This window comes from Ylistrum balloti, unplaced genomic scaffold, assembly GCF_031769215.1.
Source record: "Ylistrum balloti isolate Yb309-2 unplaced genomic scaffold, AGI_CSIRO_Ybal_v1 Utg370554, whole genome shotgun sequence".
Classification (NCBI taxonomy): domain Eukaryota; kingdom Metazoa; phylum Mollusca; class Bivalvia; order Pectinida; family Pectinidae; genus Ylistrum; species Ylistrum balloti.
The window spans coordinates 108,174-119,448 of NW_026782349.1; positions in this window are offsets into that span (position 1 = coordinate 108,174).

Sequence of the window (11,275 nt, forward strand, 5' to 3'; positions counted from 1 at the left end):
ATATTTATATATAAGATATGGCACCTTTATACATCTGATGCGAACTATATATAAGTTTTGTAAGTTTAACTTAATAATGACAGCGTTGTCTGTGTAGATTTGACGTCATCAGTGCGTCAGAGTTGACTTGATTCCATGGAGAGTACTAATTGTAACCTTATTTGATTTATTTATGTAGCAGTACTTCCGTCACAGATGAGGCGTGCCAAAGTTGTATTCTTCACTGTCTAATGTCACATTCATTTTGCATCAATTTCCCCAACACTCATTCCTTCTGTAAAGGGTCAGTAAAGAACATACAGACGCTTGACCAGAGGAAATATCTCCAAGGTCACCGGACAATGAAGATAGAGTGGAATAAGACAAGATGAATGTTGCTGGTTTACGTACAATACAATCTGGCAGGTTTGATCCAAACCCAGAACCATTCTATCACTAACAATATACAAGGTTCTGACAGAAGAGAAACAAGAACTGACAAGTCTTAATTAAGATGGTACAAAGAGTGTTACAGGACAGGGGCGTGAGTGGTATTTACCCGACAATGTACTACAATTATATTCTGTCATGTACTGAAGCATGAAAGTAAATCTAGACAATTCTATATAAACCACACCATTGTGCTAAACAAATGTATTCAACCAATCACTATAGGTTTGACTAACCGAATTCACGAATCAAATCCGAGTGGAGTCAGTCTGGTTGCCGAATCTACCGACAAATGGATCAATACAGAATCGACAGAATGTAACAAGTGTGCATCTGTGTAATAAAATCGTGAATTTCTATATAGGGTATAGTGAAAATACACTCTCCTGAAAACATAGTTTTCCACAACACCAGTAGATTTGCCGGTACTCTGCATACTACTATACCTTATCCGCCTTCATTTTCAACTCAACATGGAAGAAAGGTGAACGACAGTACCAGGTTGTACATGATCGACGGTATAGATATATGGTTGCGACAGTACCAGGTTGTACATGATCGACGGTATAGATATATGGTTGCGACAGTACCAGGTTGTACATGATCGACGGTATAGATATATGGTTGCGACAGTACCAGGTTGTACATGATCGACGGTATAGATATATGGTTGCGACAGTACCAGGTCGTACATGATCGACGGTATAGATATATGGTTGCGACAGTACCAGGTGGTACATGATCGACGGTGTAGATATATGGTCGCGACAGTACCAGGTTGTACATGATCGACGGTATAGATATATGGTCGCGACAGTACCAGGTTGTACATGATCGACGTTGTAGATATATGGTTGCGACAGTACCAGGTTGTACATGATCGACGGTGTAGATATATGGTTGCGACAGTACCAGGTTGTACATGATCGACGGTATAGATATATGGTTGCGACAGTACCAGGTTGTACATGATCGACGGTGTAGATATATGGTTGCGACAGTACCAGGTTGTACATGATCGACGGTATAGATATATGGTTGCGACAGTACCAGGTTGTACATGATCGACGGTGTAGATATATGGTTGCGACAGTACCAGGTTGTACATGATCGACGGTGTAGATATATGGTTGCGACAGTACCAGGTTGTACATGATCGACGGTATAGATATATGGTTGCGACAGTACCAGGTTGTACATGATCGACGGTGTAGATATATGGTTGCGACAGTACCAGGTTGTACATGATCGACGGTGTAGATATATGGTTGCGACAGTACCAGGTTGTACATGATCGACGGTGTAGATATATGGTTGCGACAGTACCAGGTTGTACATGATCGACGGTATAGATATATGGTTGCGACAGTACCAGGTTGTACATGATCGACGGTGTAGATATATGGTCGCGACAGTACCAGGTTGTACATGATCGACGGTATAGATATATGGTTGCGACAGTACCAGGTTGTACATGATCGACGGTGTAGATATATGGTTGCGACAGTACCAGGTTGTACATGATCGACAGTGTAGATATATGGTCGCGACAGTACCAGGTTGTACATGCTCGACGGTATAGATATATGGTTGCGACAGTACCAGGTTGTACATGATCGACGGTGTAGATATATGGTTGCGACAGTACCAGGTTGTACATGATCGACGGTGTAGATATATGGTTGCGACAGTACCAGGTTGTACATGATCGACGGTATAGATATATGGTTGCGACAGTACCAGGTTGTACATGATCGACGGTATAGATATATGGTTGCGACAGTACCAGGTTGTACATGCTCGACGGTATAGATATATGGTTGCGACAGTACCAGGTTGTACATGCTCGACGGTATAGATATATGGTTGCGACAGTACCAGGTTGTACATGATCGACGGTATAGATATATGGTTGCGACAGTACCAGGTTGTACATGCTCGACGGTATAGATATATGGTTGCGACAGTACCAGGTTGTACATGATCGACGGTATAGATATATGGTTGCGACAGTACCAGGTTGTACATGATCGACGGTATAGATATATGGTTGCGACAGTACCAGGTTGTACATGCTCGACGGTATAGATATATGGTTGCGACAGTACCAGGTTGTACATGCTCGACGGTATAGATATATGGTTGCGACAGTACCAGGTTGTACATGATCGACGGTATAGATATATGGTTGCGAACTTCTGTCTAATGGAGCGTATTTTGTTTATTGTAATCTTGCAGGGAAGAACAAACGTTGGATGCTCTGGTTTACAATAATCTTCGTTAAGTTCGGCTTTAAGATATCCTAGCAGAGCATTGTTATACTTTAGTTAACAAACTGTGACACTTTCTTGGCGGATTTGTTTTTGTTTGTAGTCTGCCACGTTATTCATTATTTCATTATGTCCTCTCTTTATCCATCGTATATACCCAGGTGTATAATAAGTCTGATAATTTCGATTTTGTGATTCCTGTTTCTAGATAGTAATAAACATATATATTTGTACTTTTCCAGACATATGGTGTTTACTGCTCACAACACAGGATTCACGATATTGAATCAAGTTTTCACTCTGTCCGATATGAAGTTAGACGTTTTGAAGCTAGTGGGTATGAATGATGATTCAGTATTTATTGATCTCCTTACTTAAATGATGTTTTCGATGAAACAGAAGACGTTTTCCCTTCTGGAGCACCTGATCTGATTCTCCGTACTCTTCAACGAATCTCCGCACAAGTCGTTTTGTGCATATTTTAATTTAGTTTCGTCGAATTTGAGATGGTATACCTTATCCTATTGATTTGTAGGTGTTTATTTGTTATGATCATGACCGTTAATGAAAAAGCAGAATAACATAAGCTAAAGACCCCTACTCTATTAAACTATTACAAACTCGTTACCAGTACCAGTGCTAACAGTTTGTCTTTGGATCATCAGCTTGTTTTAATTAGTCAGTCTTAGATCTTTGTACCAGAACAAAATTATATGGTCCTTTTTTAATGAAAGTATCGCTGTTAGTTCCTAGTAATAGGGGTTATTATAATCACAGTTCACCAGGCTCTTTAGGAAGAGTACAGAACCTCCACCACGATCCTGACACGAATTCAGAACCTTCACCACGATCCTGACACGAATTCAGAACCTCCACCACTATCCTGACACGAATTCATAACACTCACAATAATCATGATACGAATTCAGAACACTCATCATAAATCTGACACGAATTTATAACCTTTATCACAACCCAGACACGAATTTAGGACCTTCATCATGAACCTGACATGAAGTCAGAAGGTTGACCACAAACCTGATTCTAACTCATAACATTCCCTACAATCCTGTCACCAACTCAGAAAGTGCATAACAATTTGCCAAGAACTCAGAGCGTCCACCACAAACATGGAAAATGTTTTAGGAGCAAGATGCGTGTATAGCTCATTATTATAAAAAGTTGTTTATGACTAGTAGATTTGATGACATCTGTAGAGATCATTGAGGCGTGTCCATTATTGATTGAAGGATCAGGGAAGAGGGGCCTTTTTCATACTTTATTTGGTGCTTTGTCCTGTGGTTCCGTTGTTTATCTTGTTCTCATTTGAGAACGTGACATTACTCACATCAATAATTGTACTTTGATTGAATTAATGTTCTGTTGATATATCGGTACTTCTTTTGTTAAAGAAGAGAGTACCGATCGTGATAGACCACCTCAGCATAATTAAATGAGGATGAAATATGAACGAAGACAGAAGGCTTTACAAGTAGACACTTCAAAATGTACACGGCTACTTATGTGTCCTCTTCATCGACGACACCTTCTATTAGGTTAGGTTAAGTAAGAGTCAGGCTATGAGAACAAACGTGCCTCTTGATTGACTTGTTTTTGTTGTCATCAAAATTGGTCACAAAGACCTTGGCATGTCATTCGATTTCACTGAACTCATCAGCTAGGTCCTCGTTTCAGCCACAGACCTCGAGCTTTTCTGTGCATTTTTTATGTCCTATTTCTTTGTGTGACATGAAGCTGGACGTGTTTGAAGCTCGTTAGTTCGCTAGTTGGTTCCGTTGTTGTATATCTCGTTCTCATTTGAGAACGTGATTATACTTGCAACACGATTTACATTACGGTTGCCGTCGACCAAGCAGAAACGCGTACTTTTGTAAGTGTTTGGTGTGTCATAACGGTGACCATTACTGGAACTGAATTATATATATTTTTTGTGATATAAAGATGGAATTTTTAATTGTGTTACCTAGTCTATACTGTTTGCGGCGTTGTTGTCACTCGATCTAATGAAGTGATATTACATCGGGTTGACTTTTGGGTTATCTTGTATATATCATCGATAAAGTGAAAGTGACAAACTTTTCCAGAATACATAGTCTTATTGTCCTTGTCACATGTTAGGGTCATCAACACTAAATATTTTTTTTGGTACATATTGACATTTTAATTCTTAAGGACAGGTCTTTCTACGTAGTTTGGTAAATTCAATAGGCCCATAGCACCACTGATTAGCCCTTATTCATTTGTGTGTCTTTTTACAATGTTATTGAATAGTCAGAAAGTAAAGGATTTAAAAGGATACCCACCAACATAACCAAGATTGATGTATGTTAAAAATATCGATACATTGGGTTCAAGACGTGGAATTAAAGGTCCATATTTAGGTTTAGGTCTATCAGTTGTCAGCTGACGTAAATTACAGTTAGCTATAGTGTGTACCTACATTACAAGTACAGAAAGGTCGCTATCCTAATGGGTGATCGTCTAATTAAATTCATCAGACATTGTAGAGATCCAATGTTGTTTACTTAACCACCTGAGGAAAACCTTTGTATACTAATGAAACTGCAGATTTGCATCTTACAAATATCTCTTTATAACTCGGAGTTCTATGACAGGTCGATACAGATCGAATAATATAGCGGAGTTATGTTCATTTAGTCCAATTCACAACACATGATTGATGTATTTTGTCATCTTAGGAATTTGTCTCAGCGTTGATCTCAATAAATCTAATGTAATTCGTTGTAAACACAAAATCTCTTGAATTTGTGGTGAAATTGGATCAAAATATAATTATTTTCTAATAAATACTGACGTAGTTTCCCCTTGATTACTGCACCAATATAATTTCATCAGACACACGAAATATTGCAGCTGTATGTCGGATTATCTGATAAACATGAAATCGTATCGCTGAAATGTCTCGTTAAGTATTGTATCATTTTGTCTTGATTTTGCAGAAAATACTTGAGCTATATAACTAGATTACTTGTTAAACATTGCACGACACACGTGATTTTGACATTGCAAAAGGATGTTTTGAATTTGTGATAAAACCGGAAATAGTGTATATAGATTTTAAGGAAGACAGTACAATAATACGGATTTTGTTGTAAGTATTTCTTCAATATCTCTTGATTTCAGTGCAATAATACCTCCTGATTAGAAGGACAATACCTATTTTTTCTGATCTTGTGGTAAACACATAATCAGTATATATCACATTTTACAGTGGCGATGTAGTAACTTATGATAATAACAACAAACTTTACAGAAACTGACGAAAATAACAACCTTTACAATATCTGATAATAACAACCTTTACAGTAACTGATGATAATAACACCAAACTTTACAGTTACTAATGATAATAACAAACCCTACAGTAACTGATGATAATAACAAAAAAACTTTACAGTAACTGATGATACTAACAACAAACTTTACAGTAACTGAGGGTAATAACCACAAACTTTACAGTAACTGATTGTAATAACCACAAACTTTACAGTAACTGATGGTAATAACCACAAACTTTACAGTAACTGATCATAATAACAACAAACTTTACAGTAAGTGATGATAATAACAACAAACTTTACAGTAACTGATGATAATAACAACAAACTTTACAGTAACTGATGATAATAACAACAAACTTTACAGTAACTGATGATAATAGCAACAAACTTTACGGTAACTGATGATAATAACATCAAACTTTACAGTAAGTGATGATAATAACACCAAACTTTACAGTAAGTGATGATAATAACACCAAACTTTACGGTAACTGATGATAATAACAACAAACTTTACGGTAACTGATGATAATAACAACAAACTTTACGGTAACTGATGATAATAACACGAAACGTTACAGTAACTGATGGTAATAACCACAAACTTTAAAGTAACTGATGGTAATAACAACAAACTTTACAGTAACTGATGGTAATAACCACAAACGTTACAGTAACTGATGATACTAACAACAAACTTTAAAGTAACTGATGAACTTTAAAGTAACTGATGGTAATAACCACAAACTTTACAGTAACTGATGGTAATAACCACAAACTTTACAGTAACTAATGATAAAAACACCAAACTTTACAGTAACTGATCATAATAACAACAAACTTTACAATAACTAATGATAATAACCACAAACCTTACAGTAACTGATGATAATAGCAACAAACTTTACAGTAACTGACGATGTTAACAACCTTTAATATAGATTACAACTGCAAACTTTGCAAACTTAATGTCCATGAAAAAAGTTAAAAGTCGACTTACATTCCACCAACAAATAATGATTTTCGATCTATAGACTTTTGTGTCACCCGAAACTAAGTTAAATATCGATCAGCAATGTCAAGGAAAATGTATAGGATGTAGTGTTCCCTACCTCTAAAAACTTCATATCGGTTGTATTTGTAAAATACAGCGTAATTTTGTTCATCGCCTTTGTCCAGTTACGTATTTTCGCCATCTTTTTCATGTGAAATGAAGTACCGCATGCTAGTTCCATTCCCCTCTCTTTTAAAAAAGTAATATGCAGTATTTCATGACGATGTGTATGCAAAATGTGTTGAGCACGCGCCTTACCGGCGACCAGTATTTTCTGTGTCTGACATGTCTTTATATTGGTCTTTGACACGTTTATCAATCTATAAGGCGGACACCACCAGCATGAAGTAAACTTGGGGAGTAATGGAATGTACTCGGTAGCTAGGGAATCATTTCGTCTTTTAGTTAACTGAATCATTAGAGCGAGTAAAATTCCAGTTGACCTATTCGAATGGTTTGCGCTTGGCTAGAAGAGGCTAGGGAAGAGAGAATTGTCCAGTTTCCGGCAGACGAAACAGACACTACTTATAATGATCCGCTTTTGAAACATTACACTGCTTTCCGTGATATAAGACATAATATGATTGACATAAGTGTGGTGTTGTAGAATGTAACATTACTTGTCACCTAAATTTGTACTGCTGTGTCGCCGACACTTTTTTCATAATAAAGATGTTAGTTCATTCTTGTAATACAGCATGTTTTGGTAAAATAGTTTACGTGAATCCATTTCGACGTCAAGGAAACGATGTGTGTACAGACTGTACAAAGTTGTTCTTTTACAAGGCCATTCAGTTTCAAGTTAAGTTTAAATATTGATTGATAAATGACTACTGCGAAATTAAATGGCTTGTTATATCCGATTGTCTGTGTTTTAAGTTCTGATAACCACTCATTTAGTCATGTACCAGTAAAGACATGCAATTCACGTGTCTATGGCAGTAAATCCTTCAAATAAGGACAGGTCACGAGACTTTCTGCTGTTTAACATCCTTGTTCAGTTGCGCAACAGGATGTTTTGTTCACCAACCGTTGACAGCGTTATACCTCTTCTGTATGACATCCTTTTTCCAATATGTAGGCGTTCCAGATGTGAGTTATATTTAATATATTTATCACCTTTGTTCAGTTTATACATTTCTGTCTAGTATCCTTGTCCAGTTTGTAGGCCTACGAGATGTGAGTTATATCTTATTATTTCTATATCATCTTTGTCCATTGTCCAGGCCTACCAGGTGTGAATTATGCAGAAATTCTGACCCGTTCCGAAGTGTTTATTATTTAAAATTGACATACGGTATTTGAAGGCGTATGAGCTATAATGTGAAGACTAATTTTAGAGTCTTTGAGCACGCGCCGTACCGGAGGCTGGTCTTTCCAATGTGTGACATTCCCTTCACTTGTCAGACTACTAGCACGACGTAAAACTGGGGAGAGGTCGAATGTACTAGGTTCACTGTACTTGAACAGAAATAGTCATTTCATTAGAACATTCAAGCGTTTTGTGTTTGGTTAGAAGGGGTTAGCGAAAAGAGAATTATCAACCCCCGTTGAGCATGCTTAGAGACAGACTTTGCTTGAAACAGGTAGTACTTAAAATGATCAAGTAGCGCACATAGGACATCAGATGACGGACATGTTTTGGGAACATTAGTGCGGTTTTGTAGAATGTAACTTTATTTGGATTCCTCCTAGATTTGTACTTCTGGGTCGCGGTGATATTTCTTGATAAAGATGTCAGTCCGAAACCTATACATCATCATCTTTTGTGTCAAAACAAATGTTGCAGTAAACATTTGGGGAAGAATTTTGGCTTCAAATAGAACAGAATAAATATAATTCTTCACATAATTGAGATTTCATCAAATTATCGCCTAATTTCCCTCTCTTACAGTACTTCAGAGTTAATTCTTTAAAATAATTATTAAGGAGGAATGTCAGGCTATTATTTAAATTTGGTTTGAGCATCCCTGGTGAAGTGGATCAATTGTTCATAACCTGGGTCTGAACCCCCACAGCCAGTTGGGCGAGGAACAATCATGGAAATAAAATAAATTTTGAAAATCTTTCCATACATTTTTCAGCATCTTGTGGTGGGCCTGGGAACTTCGGACCAGAGAGGCAAAGGCAACTAGGGGGAATTTCGTAAATTATTTTAATCTTTTTCTTCTATACAATCGACTGGATATTGTCCAAATTTTGTTTCAAATTGATGAAAGGGACTTTATTTGTATACATAGTTGATCTTGACCCTGCCTTCTCAGAGACAAAGAATCTGGGCCCAATATGGGAATCAGATTTGAAAGGTCCCCTTGTGTCGAAATGAAGGCATTAGAAAATATATTTGTTTAGAAGCATATTTACAATCAGAATCGTATTCTTGACACAACAGCATTAGGTGGTGGCAGTGTTACTGTTTGAATTAGTTTTCCCCCAAATCGTAAGCTTCGCTTTTATCTCCTTGATGGAATTTTAAATGGGCAGAAGTACCGTGATACGATCCTTCAACCTTTAATTGTTCCGCTTTTAGAGCCTGTCTAGAGCAAAGACACTTCTATAGCTGGCGATGTCACCAGACATGATACCAGTTGATCATGTGATGTTTCTTTTAATAAGAGGCAGTTAAACTTTAAACAATATGTCAATGCCTTTTTGAACATGTCTTTTAAAAATGATACAGCTTTCCGACTTCCTGAACTTCTTTTCCTGTCGACTGTGTAGTGTGTATAGATTTGTTAGGTGCATAAATCATTCCTTATATCCTGTTGTCACCAAATATTTTCTTAAAGGAATCTTACTCGATATTCCACCAGGAATTACGACCACTACATCGCCGAACATGTTATGGCAAAATTGAAGGCACATGTGAAGTAATCTTATTGGTTCCGGAAGAAAAAAACTGACCAATCACTGGCTGACATGCTACCTTTGAAGATTACAAAAGAGCGTCACCCAACTTCAAAACCATTACAATATACCATTATGCGACCTGGAGATTCATTTGATGTACATTAAAGTATCAAACTAGACGTTTCGTCTTGTCCACAAGGTCTTGCACATATAACCTTCTATTTTGTGATGACATGTTCAACTTGCACAAGACGTAGAGGCGATGTTTGTGAACACTAACACGTGTAAGAAATATCGTTGTAATGGGAAAAGAAATGCAGTCTGGTCCATAGAGTCATGACATAAAAAAAGTCAATTTCTATTATAGTTACAGTGACCTAGTTTTATATCGCAGAACATTGAGAGGCCAACTGACATACATTTGTCAGTATGTGTATACAATATCTTGTCAATTGGATAAGAAATGTAGCCTGTAAAGACGCACGCAAATTAATATCCTAAGAACATATTCCAATGTACAATGCTTATTCTATAGCACTTCCTTGTTCACTAAGTGCACTATAAATTGCACTGGATACTAAGTTATGTTTGCTCAAAACTGTATCCTTAATGACTTTATTATTATGAGGGTATACACATTCAAAAAGTAATACTTCTTTTCCATTTTCCCCACAAATATTATTTCTTAAAAGCATTCCCTATTTCTCATCCTCCTTACAAAGTATATATACATATATAGAAAAAAACTTGATTTGACGAGATGCGAGTAAATTATAAATAAAAATGATTTTTGACGAAAGAAGAAAGACGTTACATTTTGCACTAGCGCTTTCACTGTATTAGTGCATAGTAACTGTACATAATGGTGTGGCAACGACGGCTTTTTCCAAATCTTCCCCCTGTATACTTTTTCATCTGAAACCAATCGAATACAAAGAGAAGCCAAGGAGTCAGAAATTATAAACATTTTAAAAACAGATTTGAATATTAATGTTTAACCGCATTGCAAAGTTTGCAAAATATAATTATACCCCTTTTATATTATGACGTCATCAACAGATAACATGTTGTGACGCCACACCATTATGTACAGTTACTATGCACCTGAAGATCTAATACAGCGAAAGCGCTAGTGCAAAATGTAACGTCTTTCTTCTTTTGTCAAAAATCATTTTTATATATACATATATATATATATATTAACTTTTGCTCGCTTCATTTTCAGGAATATGGTGAAAATAAGAAGCACCGTGTAACATTTGGTGTAATAATTGAAATGAAAATTTACTTATGTTCTTCATTGCATATTTAACAATTTTGCCAGTTTACATCATCAGAAATCAATGACT